Source organism: Polypterus senegalus, chromosome 18 (assembly GCF_016835505.1).
Source record: "Polypterus senegalus isolate Bchr_013 chromosome 18, ASM1683550v1, whole genome shotgun sequence".
In the NCBI taxonomy this organism is placed as follows: Eukaryota; Metazoa; Chordata; class Cladistia; order Polypteriformes; family Polypteridae; genus Polypterus; species Polypterus senegalus.
In genome coordinates this window covers 18939030-18954330 of record NC_053171.1, presented here as the reverse complement: position 1 = coordinate 18954330, position 15301 = coordinate 18939030, and positions in this window count along the sequence as shown.

The following is a 15301-nucleotide window of genomic DNA, read 5'->3' as shown; positions in this document are numbered from 1 at the left end:
ATTTTATATATATATATATATATATGCAGTGATATATGTATTAGAACAATTTCAGTTTAACTTGTTTGGCTATTCAGCCCAACAAAGCTCTCCAGTCCTATCCATTTATTTTGTTTAAAATAACATCAATAACATTGAATATATATATGTATATATAAACTGTATACATACTGTATATATACTATATATACATAAATATTGTCACGCATGTGATCACCCATTGAATTCTGCTCATGCTTGCAGTACCACCCCATTATGAGTGGGAGCGCTGTCACTAACTATATTATCATTTTTTCCCTTGAAAGGCTGGCCAGTTGGAGTTGAGCCCTGCCCACAACACTCCTGGAAACCCTGCAAGGAGTGGCGTCAGTTGAAAAGCAGACCACCTGCATGACAGTGTGGAGGCTGGCCCAGACACAGACAGGCAGACACGTTCATGTCACCCACAAACACATTTATTTACAATATTTACACAGTTAAAGTGCACCACAAACCCCCAAAGTCCTGGCCACACAATGCCTTCTTCAGACCGCCTCCTTCTCTCTTCTCCAGCTCAGTCCACTCCACTCCCGACTCTCGCACCGAATGAAGGGAGGCGGCCCCTTTTGTTATCACCCGGATGTGCTCCAGGTGGGTTCCGGCACACCCCCGTGTGGTGGAAGTGCCGGCTGCAACCCCGGAAGCACTCCAAGTGTCCCTGCTCCTCTTTCCCCCAGCACTTCCTGGTGTGGCGGAAGTGTTGAGGTCCAGGGCTCCAAAGGCATGGGGGTGCCCCCTGGTGGTGACCACGGGCCCCTACAGGGTGGAGCTTCAAAGCTCTGTGCCCGTGGCCCCCAAAGAAACCAGGGCGGTCACCCCCAGATGGTCTGGGGAAGGCGCAAGCCCTCCTCCGGTCCTCCTGGTTGTCCCGGCCGGGTCGCCACCCCAGCCACCTCGGACAACAGACATATCCAAATCTGACTGACTGGACAGGGCCTTAAAACAAAAGAAGCCATATGGGCTATCCACACAGTTAATGCACCTGTTTTCTGTTATTGTGTCACTGACAGTCTATTTAATTCTATTTTTTGAACTCTTGCATTAAACAAGGTGGTCCAATTGGTTCACTGACTTTTCATTTGCACCTCGACAATATAATACTGTATATTATACAGTATTGCAGTGGCATGTAAAAGTCTGGGCCCCTTTGCTTAAAATGTCTGTTATTGTGAACAGTTAAGTGAGCAGAAGATGAACTGATCATGAAAAGGCAAGGATAGATAGATGTGAAAGGTGCTATATAATAGATAGATAGATAGATAGATAGATAGACAGATAGATAGATATGTGAAAGGCACTATATAATAGATAGATAGATAGATAGATAGATAGATAGATAGATAGATAGATAGATAGATAGATATGTGAAAGGCACTATATAATAGATAGATAGATAGATAGATAGATAGATAGATAGATAGATAGATAGATAGATATGTGAAAGGCACTATATAATAGATAGATAGATAGATAGATAGATAGATAGATAGATAGATAGATAGATAGATAGATAGATAGATAGATAGATAGATAGATAGGAAAGACACTATATGACAGAAAAATAAATACAAAAGTCAATATGTATAAAATACAGAAATAAATCTAACTTAAAAAAATGAGTAAAAAGCAAATGAGATATTAAAAAAAATGTGAACAACAAACTTGTGACCCAACATGCACACATACTGTACATACATACATACATCCATCCATTATCCAACCCGCTATATCCCAACTACAGGGTCATGGGGGTCTGCTGGAGTCAATTCCAGCCAACACAGGGCACAAGGCAGGAAACAAATCCCGGGCAGGGCGCCCACACACACATACACACCCACTCACCAAGCACACACTAGGGACAATTAAGGATGGCCAATTCACCTGACCTGCAGACACGGGGAGAACATGCAAACTCCACGCAGGGAGGACCTGGGAAGTGAATCCGGGTCTCCTAACTGTGAGACAGCAGCGCTACCCACTGTGCCACCGTGCCGCCCACATAAATACATACATACATACATACATACATACATACATACATACATACATACATACATACATACATACATACATACATACATAAATAACGGCTAAAATAGTGCTTGTTTTTTTTTAAGGTGTTGTATTGAAAAGCTTCCTTTCCACTGACTCAGCGAGATTGACAGCCCCCAGCTCCAAAGCCGTCCCCCGCAGGTCACATTGTTTTGATCAAGTCTCATCCTTTCCCAATTAAATTAACATCCGCGAGGTGAATAGAAAATGAGCGGGACCACCCTTGCTCTTCCATTGGCTCCTCACTGCGCTCATAAATCCCAGCCTCCCAGTGTTCATTAATCAGCCTTGCTGCATAATAACAGGGCAGAAGCCCCTCCAGTTACACAGAGAGGTTTCGTCTTTTCCTCGAGTCTCATATTTCTGTCCAAAGGGCTTTAGGCTTCCATCTGAGGCGCCAGCTTTGTGGGCGCTGCAGGCGTTTCTATGACAGGAGGCACCTTGTCGACAGCAGAAGCCCAGCTGATCGGATGCCATTCTTTGCTTGCCGCTAGGAGGGCCGTGAAGCTTTTTCAGGTGAGGTTCATTTCACAGACTCCTGGTCATCAACATGCTCTTTCACCAGCCATGGTGATTCATTGTACTTTGCATTGTTTTGGACTGGTGATGTCCGACACCTTGGGGTCTTCAGTGGTGTACCTGCAAAATCTCTGAGCAAACTGACAGACACTTGTAGGAAGGCTCTTCAGGCTAATTAGATACGACTACCACAGTAACACACAGTACGAGGCTCAAACCTGCTTAATCCATTTTAGGGTTTTGGGGTGCAAAGCAGGAGCAAGGCTTGTCCATCACACGGACAACTCAGGCACATCGGTCCAGTTTAAAGTCAGAGGAGTACCAGAAGGAACACCAGTGCTGACAGAGTGAGAACATGTAAAATGCACAGACAGTTGAAGATCAGATAGATGATCTGAACGCAGAACTTTTAATCTGCTGGAAAGGCCACCTTTTATGAAAGCTGCAGTCTTCCCCCAAAATTTGCCTCAAGCACATCAGATATGTTTCAAACACTTAGAAGCTACAGCGCTAGCTTGATTGTCAGCACTGTTTCTGCATTTGGCCATACCTGTGCAATGGTCCACAGACCCGTTGCTATTAATACCCAATGGCACACTTGCTAAATACACCCTAGTAACTACACACAGTGCAGGCTCTCCCGGTGATCCAGTGACATTTCCATACAGCCGCATCCATCCATCTATTTTAATTGTCCACTCACCTTTGACAACACAGTGGGAAGCTCAACTCTGTTCTGAGACCAGAAACATCCATTGATGGGGGCAAATAAACAGACACACACAGCCATCATTGGATGATTCAGAGAGTTGGGCTGGAGGAAGACACTGGAATACCCAGAGGAGCACACACAGATATGGGAAGAACTTCCAAACCTGACAAAGAAGGAGGCCGTGTCTCCATTAACATTCCCAAAAAGTTCTATCTTGGTCTCATCACCATCTCAGAGTCCTTCAGGAGTCTTTTAGCAAACTCCATGCGGGCTGTCATGTGTCTTGCACTGAGGAGAGGCTTCCGACAGGCCACTCTGCCATAAAGCCCTGACTGGTGGAGGGCTGCAGTGATGGTTGACTTTCTACAACTTTCTCCCATCTCCTGACTGCATCTCTGGAGCTCAGCCAAAGTGATCTTTGGGTTCTTCTTTACCTCTCTCACCAAGGCTCTTCTCCCCCGCTCTAGGAAGGGTTCTGGTCGTCCCCAAAGTCTTCCATTTAAGGATTATGGAGGCCACTGTGCTGTTGGGAACCTTAAGTGCAGCAGAAATATTTTTGTGTAACCTTGGCCAGATCTGTGCCTTGCCACAATTCTGTCTCTGAGCTCTTCAGGCAGTTCCTTTGACCTCATGATTCTCATTTGCTCTGACATGCATTGTGAGCTGTAAGGTCTTATATAGACAGACAGGTGTGTGGCTTTCCTAATCAAGTCCAATCAGTAGAATCAAACACAGCTGGACTCAAATGAAGGTGATCTCAAGGATGATCAGAAGAAATGGAAAGTACCGGAGTTAAATATATAAGTGTCACAGCAAAGGGTCTGAATACTTAGGACCATGTGATATTTCAGTTTTTCTTTTTTAATAAATCTGCAACAATTTCAAAAAATCTTTTTTTGTCGGTCAGTATGGGGTGCTATGTGTACATTAATGAGGGAAAAAATTAATTTAAATGATTTTAGCAAATGGCTGCAATATAACAAAGAGTGAAAAATTGAAGGGGGTCTGAATACTTTCCGTACCACTGTATATATATATATATATATATATATATATATATATATATATATATATATATATATATATTGTGGTACTATACCGTGGGGCAGTAGCCCGGCCGGGACGCCCAGGAGGACCGGAGGAGGGCTTGTGCCTCCTCCAGACCGCGAGAGGGCGTCCGTCCTGGTTATGTTGGGGGCCTCGGGTACAGGGCTTGGAAGCCCCAATGCCTGCAGCCGGCACTGGGGTGTGGCTATGACTGATTGCCGGGAAGCACCTGGAGCCCATCCGGGTTCCCATATAAGGGGCTGTCTCTCTCCAGTCAGCAGTGGATGTCGGGTGGAAGAGGACAGAGCTGGAGAGAGGACGGGAGGCGGCCAAAAGAGAGGCATTAGACTTGTGAGGCCTGGACATTTGGGGGAATCTGGAGGCACTTGGGGTGCACGTGAGCACAAATTGTAATAATTCTTGTAAATAAACGGTGTGTGGTGAAATTATGTTGTCCGTCTGCCTGTGTCCGGGTCCCAGTTCACAATATATATATATATATATATATATATATATCCTCAGTCCTCCAGTTTTATAGATCCCAAGAAAATTCTGCCGATCCTGCAGACCTTTAAGTCATAATACTTTAGTCCTATATTCAGTTTAACATTCCCACAATCCTTTAGTCCTATAGTCATATTGATATTCACACAGTCCTCCAGTCCTATATTCATGTTAACATTCCCATAATCCTATAGTTCTGTGGTCATATTGATATTCCCACAGTCATCCATTCCTATTTTTTGGCTAGCATTCCCATAATCCTATAGTTCTGTGGTCATATTGATATTCCCACATTCCTCCAGTCCTATATTCATGTTAACATTCCCACAATCCTTTAGCCACTCTGCATTGCTTTTAGAAAACCCGAATCCACTGAGAAATTGAACACGGAAATGGGATGAATATGAAATCAATATGCAGAGAGTGAGTAGGCCAAGATCTGAATCCAGGACTCTAAGAGGTGTGAGGCACTTACAGTATGCCAGCTACGACTCCTTCACTCTGAATTGTGTGTTGTCCTCATTCCATAAGTCGAGCCATTGAACTTTAAACCCATAGTTGCTGATTCAGTTCTTGACTTTGCCACTTAACCTTCTCATCCAGAAACTGTAAAAAATATTCATGGAACAGTTGTAAAGTATCTTGATATTGTCGTGTTGGAAAAAGGCATTAGTCAAATATGTAATAATGTATAAAGAGCTGAATTGCTATGATTGCAGAGTTCCTACTGTCCCTTCCACATCCTTTTTTCTTGGTGCCCCCTCAGCTTTAATCTTTGAACTCGTTTCCACAAGACACTTAAGTGACTCATCCCCCACGCTGCACCCCGGGGGACAAATCCCATCACCCAGACTCAGCTGGAGGGTTGGGACGTTGAAGACAAGAGCAGCTGGTTTCTGATGACATGTTTATGGGCTGATAAGCAGACGCTGTCCCCCCTGGCACCATTAAATACAGGGTGGGGCTGTAAAGAAGGTGCCAAAGCTCTACTCCTCTGTCACCTTTGTATGATGGAATGGTGGCTTCATAGACTGGACCTCTTGTCCTCTACAGAAGGAGGACGCTGGTCAAGTAAACTGTTGGAGAAAGGGTTGAAATGAATCTCCTCAACATGCCAGTAAATAATTTTTGTTCAAACAAAGACTTGACATTTAGAACAACCGGGGGGCAGTTCTGTCTCTTTCGGGGGTTCACTCATTTAATAGCTAATAAAGCCAGCAAACATTTCATCTGGAACAGCACAAGCACCGTAAATAATGAAAACAAAATTGTCGTTATCTATTAATTATTTCACGGTAGTGCAAAAGTTAGCAAGTCTGTCTCAGGGCTTTGGTCTCCTGGATTCAAACTATGGGTCTGGTCCTTGTGTCCAGTGGGGACCATCATCCTGTGTCCAAGTGGCTCTTCTGCTCCCATCTCAAACACTTCCCAATTAATTTAATTGGTAGCACTAAACTGGCCGGATGGGTGAGTGCCCCATGTGAAGAACTGACACCAAATCCAGGAGTTGTTCCTTCATTGCTCCCAATGCCACCAGAAAAGGCCCTGACTCTCTACAATCATGCACTGGATAGCCAGGCATATTAATGAATAAATGGGTGGACGGATTCTTCTGCGACAGAGCATTTTGTTGTAACGGTAAGGTTGGGAGTTTGCAGGTGGGGTTTTTGCCGGATACATTGGATCTTCCCACCACAACTTAAGTAGGCATCTGAAATATAAAATAATGAGGAGAAGACTTACGCTTGGGTGTGGCAAGTGGGGCGACTGTCCCAGGCTCCATGCCTAACGTGGCCCTGCTTTTGATGTTCACATGTCCCGTTCGATTTGGATTTGTCAAGTTATATTCTCCAGTATATATATTTTTGTGATGCTTCTAAGAGGAAGCCTTTTAAAATCCCTCTTTAAGGTGAAATTCCATACATGTATGTCTTTAAAAACATTGCATAGTCCACTTTCATTGCCAAAAAAGGGTCGCCAGTATAATCCCTTCCTAAAATAGGTAGAGTCCATTGGTCACTTCTGTTTTGACTTGGGAACAACTGATGGCTTGTCGTTTATGACTCATTTGTGTCCGGAGAGCCTACCATCGCTTCTTAGTCGAGTCTTTGGTTCAGTTTACCACAGTAGGCCCAGCTGAAACAGTGCAGGAAGTGTTTGGTAGTGGAAGGGGCAGCAACGTTTGATTACTGGTTTAGCCGTATTGCTGATGGCACCACGAGTGGAAGAGATCATGGTGCATTTTTTTAATCAATTATATCATTATTTTTTGATGAAGTCCGCGTGCTATCTTGCAAAAATTTTGCTGAATACTGTAATGAGAAAATCCTGTGTATGTTAACATTATTTTTATTAAATTCACATGCAAGTTTATACAGTCCACACATACAGCTTTTGACGTAACCGGTCCCGCGTGGTGTTGGTCAGCCATAGGCCCAGCACACCCCTAACAAACAGGCAACAGGAAAGATTTTGTAGGGAATCCCACGCTTACTTGCATCCGAATTTTGGTTTCTGGGTTTTGCTGCTCTGGCATTGTCATTATTATATTATATTATATTTTTGTTGTCTAATTCTTCTCCACAATTCCTTGCCACCCTGGTGTGTCGGAAGTGCTGAGGTCCAGGGTTGTTCAGGCACCGGGGCGCCGCCTGGCGGTGGCCATGGGCCCCTACAGGGTTGGGCTTCCAATCCCTCTACCCGTGGCCCCCAATACAACCAGGGCGGTCTCCCCCTCGCGGTCTGGAGGAGGTACAAGCCCTCCTCTGGTCCTCCTGGGCGTCCCGGCTGGGCTCCACCCCCAGCCGCATGCGACACAGCCAAGATCAAATGAACATGGACCCTCCACTGCTGGACTGCACAAATGTTGTACAACGTGTCATGGTGAGATTTCTGTTGGAAGAGGGAATGAAACCTGCTGAAAACAACTACAAAATGAAAACATGCAATCCATGAATGAGTAGCCTCTGAACAACACTGCCGCCTGCAATAAGTTAAAGTACCACATAAGTCTGTATAACAACTCTATTGTGAAGCGGCAAGGATTAGGATCAGCACCTCCAAATCTGAGGCTATGGTAGGGGGACTGTCCTCTCCGAGTGGGAGGTGAGTTCCTTCCTCAAGGGGAGGAGTTTAAGCACTTCGGGGTCTTGTCCTCGAATGAGAGGTAATAGAAATGGTGAGGTTGACAGATGGGTCGGGGCAATGAGTGCGGTTATATGGTTGCTGTACCAATCCATAATGGTGAAGAAGGTGAAGCTCTCCAATTTACTTTGTACCAGTTGATCTACATCCCTACCCTCACCTGTGAGCTTTGGGTATTGACCGAAAGGACAAGATTGCGGGTACAAGAGGCCAAAATGAGCTTTCTCTGCCAGGTGGCTGAACTCTCCCCTAGATTTAGGGTGAGAAGCATCAACATCCGGGAGAGGCTCAGACCCTCTGCATCAAGATGAGCCAACTCTGGTGGTTCAGGCATCTGATATACGACTGCCTCCTTACGTTTTACAGGCACAACCAGCTGGGAGGAGACCCCAGGGAAGACCCCGGGCTTGCTTAGAGGATTATATCTACTAGATGGTCAATGAATGCCTTGGGGTCCCACAGTGTGAGTTGGCAGGTTTGGCTGGGGAAAAGGAACATGTGGGTCTCACTGCTAAGACTGCTGCCCACATGACCCAACTTCGGATAAGCAGTGGACAAAATGAACAAATCAATTAACTTTATTGTCTGGCTATTGTAAGAGCAAATGACGGCAAACATGAAACGTAATGTATGAGAGAACAACATAAACAAATGAAAATCATGAAAATAAAATAATTAATAATAATAGTAAAAACTCCCAAGATTCCCCCTTATTCTTAGTAATTACCCCATTTCAATTCAAATGAATATGGTTTCCCCCCAAATGGTGCTTTGCAGGGACCATCAACAAACGCCAGTCACTGGGTAAACCAAGAATGGATCACCAGCTCAATTTTTCCCCTCAGAACTGCGGATGGAGAAGAAGAGGCAATAGCAGCACTCCCTCGTCACCCAGGGAGAAGACTCACTTAGCACACAGGAGCCATGTAGGTGACCCCCAATATATTGGCATAGATTTGCCCAAACATCCCTGAGTGAATCATTTCACTGGTCTGCCTATTAGAAGGAGCCCACTGTACTACTGCTCTGATGTTTTGAAGTGCCCCAATATGGTGGGCTCTACTGAAAGATATGCCACCCTGACATCACCACTCCTGAGCTCTCCCTCTAGAATATTTAAATAAATTGAGAAGGCTCGGGATTTGGGGATCATTCATTTGTCGGAGTTTCAGTGAGTATTGTGTTTTCTGTGTTGAAATGGCAGGCTCGTAGAGGTGTCCGCTACAGAGAGATGCTCTATAAATCCAGAAGGTCGCTGGTTCAACCGTCAGCTCTATCTCAATGTTTATCCCTCAGGAGGTAAGTGGAAGCTTCCTGTGCTCCAAACATTTAAAAATCATCATAACATAGAGTAGCTGTGTATTAGGAAAGCGCTGACATATGACATTTGCTAAATGAAGGCACTATATAATATACAAATTAGCTTCTTTTGATAATTAGAAACACCAGAAATTCTGTTTTCTCCTCTACTTTTAAACAACTGACATGTTACGAAATGCAGTTGTTCAATCAAAGCAACTGAAGAGTGTAATGGATGGCCAGCTTCACCTGAGTAGGCCATTTTGAGCTTAGCCAAGCCTCTGACTCCATATATTCAGTAAAGTTGGCTAATTTGAGATTTTCTCAAACTATTTGAAAGCTGACCCCCTCGCCCCCCCAAGGTGGGTACACCCAAAGCACAAGAAGACACAATGCCCCAGGCCACAAGTTCTGTCATTACAGCATCTCTTCCAAATGCTGCCCTCTCCACCCACCCTTTTGTCTCCCAGATTGCAGGTTTAGATAGGCAAGCCCTGCTCATAATTATCACTCACGCCCAGTTTGGGGAACGAGGATGCATCACTCTAGAGCTCAAAAACCGCTCTGAAAGTGCAGGACGGCAGGAGCGATGGCATGTGCTTAGCATACGGTCTGTGACGTGATTGTCAGGGGAGGTCTCATGTGTAGACTCATCCTCACAGGGTCAGACAGGCATCTGAGTTTTTTTGTTTCAGGTTTAAGAATATCAGCCGACCTGGCAGATAAACTTTTGACGAAAAAGTGGGAGATGCACATTAAAAGAGCAAAAAAACCCAAATACAAGAGACCACAATCGTAATTGAAAGAAGAAGAGTGTCAAAACACGTGATTACATGGAAGAAAAGATAAACTTTGAACACTTCAGAGATATTGGTATCCACAGACTGTTTAAGGATTTACACTCAAAGCTGCCTTTTTATCCCGTCGTGAAGACTGCACTCAGAGGCCCCGCCCCTAGCAACGCTGGAAGGGAACCTAACAACGGAAATAATCACCAGCGGCCTTTAAGGGTCAAAAATCAAACCAAATCATGACAGTACTAGTGTATTATTTGTCTTATGCCCCGTCCCCTTCAGACTGAGAATGGGGGTGTGGCCATATGATGATGCGACTGTGGGTGTGGCCTCAGCTCTATTAAAGGAGAAGTGCCGGTTGTAACTGCCTTCTTTAAACATGTAGAATATTTTCCTTCCTCACAATAATCCTTGGGTATCTCAGGTGTCCCTTAACACCAGCCACCCTGGTACAGACCAAACACAGCAGCTTTTGCTGTTTAGCCATACTGGATATGACTAACCAGGTAATCCTCACCCCAGATAGATCAAGAAGGATCAAGTCGAGGAAGGATGACCACCACAAGTTAAAAGATGCCATGCCAGGACATTTCCAATGGAAGGTTAGAGCCAGCTTGGCAGCAACTGTGCCCACCAAAAACAACCTTCTTTGGGATTTAGAATTAGAGAAGAGATGGCCAAATGTACAAATAAATGAGCTGAAAGAAGGATATAAATGGATAGAATGGGCGTTAGAAAATATGAAACCGTGGACCGCAATGTTAGTAGTGGAGGAACACTTCCAAAAACTAGGAAGAAAGGTTTCCAGAGACTTCATGAGGCAAAACTGGCCTTAAAAGGTCAGTGGTTAGCGCCATGGCATAGTGCTTACGAGGGGACGATTGAAGAATCGGGCACTTGGTGAAACTGTGTATTTTGAGATAAGAAAATCTCAGAGTCAAACTGACTTCAGATGGCAATGGGCTGGTAGGAAGCAACAGCAAGGTCTCTGGGAGGCTGCTACAAATCTGTTAGTGGCTTCTAGTGAGGAGAAGAAACAATTGAGAGGTTTTCACAAGTTACCTGGTGCAGCAAAACAGTTTCCGCTAATGGATGGCTCATCGTTGCCATTCACACAGTGTGGTCAGTGGACCTGAGAGCTGGTTTAACAGGGGAACTCTGTTGTGGTCTCATACTTGCCTGGAGGGGCCTGGTATGGAAACCAAATGAATATCTTTGCCCTGTCGTACAGAAGGCATCTTTCTAACTTCCCCTTCATCTTCACTTCTCACACCTTAAGCGTTTCTGTTTCGACACGTTTCTCTGTCAGTCGTCTTTGGGTTAGGGATAAATAGAAACCTCAGTGGGCATTTTGGAAGACTGGGGGGTTCATTAGCAGGGCACTACAATTTATAACAGCTTATCAAATGATTACTCCTTAAAGTATAAAAGTCAAACTCTGTACTGAAAGCAGAGATCCAACCACCTCACATCTGAAACTGACTGAGTGTGGCCACCGTCATATGGGACCTCTGAGTGAGTGAGAGAAAGAGTGGTGGGACAGAATGAGACTTGCAGTTACACACTGATGAACAGGGCTATGATTAAGATCAGTTACTGTCCAAAATGAACAAATCCCACTTGGAATCCATAAGAGCCGGGCTTCCATGCAGTCAATCAAAACTCTGAGATTGTTAATTCTTCAAATGTCTGCTCACACAGAGGACTAGGCTGGCTCTGAAATGCACAGAATTAGTCAAAGTCCTCCAACTCATTAGTGCTTCACCAGCTTGGGGACCACATTGTCCTGAGTCTAACCTTTTCTGTTTCTATATGGTGTTAGCAGATGTTGTTTGATTTCATTTTGTAACATTCTCAAACTGGAGTACCCTTCGGATAACTCATGTGGGCACAGAGAGAATGTGCACATCTCAAACAGGCATTATGCTCTGGGTGTGGAAACTAGGACTCTTGGTCATTGAGGTGGCACCAGCAGCTCTGCCCAATGAGCCACTTAATGCTACATTAGCATTGTATGATGTTTTTTAATTCATTTTTCAAACTTACTTATTGAAAGAAAATCTTACAATGAGCCAGAGAGTCTGTCTTGGCAGCACTTCAATGCAAGGCAAAGAGAAACCACATAAAGGATGAGCCCATCATTGGCCACACTCACTGACATATATGGGGCCAGTTAAGTGTTGGCAATGAACACAACCTGTATGTGTCTGATGTGCGGTAGGAAAACCTGATAACCGGAAAAAAACTGAAGCAGACGTGCAGAGCCGGTCAATCCATTAGGCGATCTTAGGTGGTTGTCATCTGAGGGCCGCCATTTATGAAAGTTAAGGGGTGTGCGCTTCAGGCCCCCAGTTTGTAGATGTTTGATAATAATGTCTAAGGGATGTACCCTTTTGTCAAACTATGATGATAATGAAAATGTTAGATCCCATTTATGAAAGTAGAAGTGCTCGCTCTCCATACTACAAGACGTGCGCGTTCCTTGGAGTCCCAAGTATATACACAAGGGGGCACCTATTGAAGGGTTATATGCTCCAGACACCTAGGGGAACATCCCTGCCAGAGGTCATCAGAGTCTAGTAATACTGACTACCCACTATGGGCAATGAGAGGCGACATCAGTCAACCCTGCCTAGATCTCCAAATGGGCTTCAACCAGCAATGCAAATGTAGAGAAAAGTTCAAAATCCTCCAAGCAGTAACGGGCTATGGTTTTGGAAGCTAGGAACCCTGGAACTGTGAAAATGGATTGATGATCATTATATTATATTATTATATTATATTATATTATCCATCCATCCATTCATTATATTATATTATATTATATTATATTTATATTATATTATATTATATTATCCATCCATCCATCTATTATCCAACCCGCTATATCCTAACTACAGGGTCACAGGGGTCTGCTGGAGCCAATCCCAGCCAACACAGGGCACAAAGCAGGAAACAAACCCTAGGCAGGGTGCCAGCCCACCGCAGGGCACACACACACTAAGCAGTAATGGTGCACTGCACACACAATAACATGCAGTGAAAACACTTGACTTCAATATTCCTAGTTTTCCATCCTCTTTCTCTGTCTCTGTTTATCATTCGTTTGCTCAGAGGCTGATGCGCTTGCTGCTTCCTGAGCAGCTCTTCTTTTCTCCACCCTAGCGGCCCGTTTCTTCTCTTCTTTCTTCTGCATTTTTTCGTATTAAAACTGATTAAGTCGGCGTTTGAGATGCAATTACTTAATATTTTTCACTGGCAATTAAGTCTTCAATCTGCTCAAGAATGATTTAAGATATGAAGAGGTAGAGGAAGTGACAGCGAAGGTGGTAGGGATGAGAACGGTGCCCGTATGCATGCGTGGCACGGCCGCCCTGCTGTCTGCTGCCGAGAGTTGATTCTACAATAAAATAAAATAAAAATAAAAAGAGGAATAACCTTGGAGGTCAATCATCACCCTGAAAGTGGATAGTAGACGTCACGTAGTATATGTGTACCAAATTTCAGGTCAATAGTTCAAATGGTTTGTGAGTTACAGGTGATATAAAATCCTGGACAGGCAAACGAACAGCCATGGTAGCGTATAATATCTTCTATACTAATAAAAGGCAAAGCCCTCACTGACTGACTCACTCACTCACTCACTCATTCACTGACTCACTGATTCATCACTAATTCTCCAACTTCCCATGTAGGTAGAAGGCTGCAATTTGGCAGGCTCATTCCTTATATCTTACTTACAAAAGTTAAGCAGGTTTCATTTCGAAATTCTATACATAACGGTCATAACGGTCGATAACGTCCGCCATGTTGAACTTTCTTATTTATAGCCCCATCATCACGAAATTTGGTAGGCAGCTTCCTTACGCTAAACTAAACCGATGTACATACTTATTTCGATGGTATGACGCCACTGTCGGCCGCCATATTGAATTTTCCAACATCACTAATTCTCCAACTTCCCGTGTAGGTAGAAGGCTGAAATTTGGCAGGCTCATTCCTTACAGCTTACTTACAAAAGTTAAGCAAGTTTCATTTCGAAATTCTACACGTAATGGTCATATGGCCCCATCTTCACGTTCCGATAACGGTCAACAATGTCCGCCATGTTGAACTTTCTTATTTATAGCCCCATCTTCACGAAATTTGGTAGGCGGCCTCCCTCCGCTAACCTAAACCAATGTACGTACTTATTTCGATGGTATGACGCCACTGTCGGCCGCCATATTGAACTTTCCAACATTACTAATTTTCCAACTTCCAGTGTAGGTAGAAGGCTGACCCCATCTTCACGAAATTTGGTAGGTGGCTTCCCTGCGATAACCATAACCGATGTATGTACTTATTTCAGTGATATGATGCCACTGTCGGCCGACATATTGAAGTTTCCAATGTCACTAATTCTCCAACTTCCCGTGTAGGTAGAAGGCTGAAATTTGGTACTTATTTCGGTGGTATGATGCCACTGTCGGCCGCCATATTGAACTTTTCAACGGTCTTTGTTACTTATGGGCCCATCTTCTAGAAATTTGGTACGCGGGTTCCCAACGCTAACTGAATCCTACTTACGTACATATATACATTCATAGCCTGCAGCTCGGTCACTGTGTGAGGTGGCGTTGGTCCCCCATCCCATCTCCTCCCACGTTGTTGGCTGCCTGCCTATATAAGGCCGTCCGTCGCTCCGGTCTCTACATTCCCTTCCTTGCTTCGCCACGGGAATGACGACAGTATTTGTAGGACTTGTGTTGAAGTGACATTCTACATCTGTCAAGCGTTGTAAGCACACAACCGGTTTCATCGATAACTTCACATCCAGCTTTTGAGAGTTTAAACATTTATAAACATCAAAGTGTCCACTACTGAAATCGTCACCTGTCAATCTAAGATGTTTAAGAGGCATTGGCGGTTGTCCAAAGGTGTAAAATATTTGGCCATTTCGGTACACTTGAAAGCGACAACAGAACAATTCAGCGTCAGCCATCAACTCACATGCAGAACCATAGGTGAAGGGCTTAAGCATTTCACTCTTCTAGTGCTCCTGTGTAGTCTAATTATCTCCTGTACCGTCATCAGTCCACACCTTGAACCTGTCCCAGTCATTCAATACATAAGACACAATGTTCCTCCGGATATCAAGAGTGAGCCTGATATGGCCGTGCAATATGTAACAAAGAGAATGGAAAAGGTA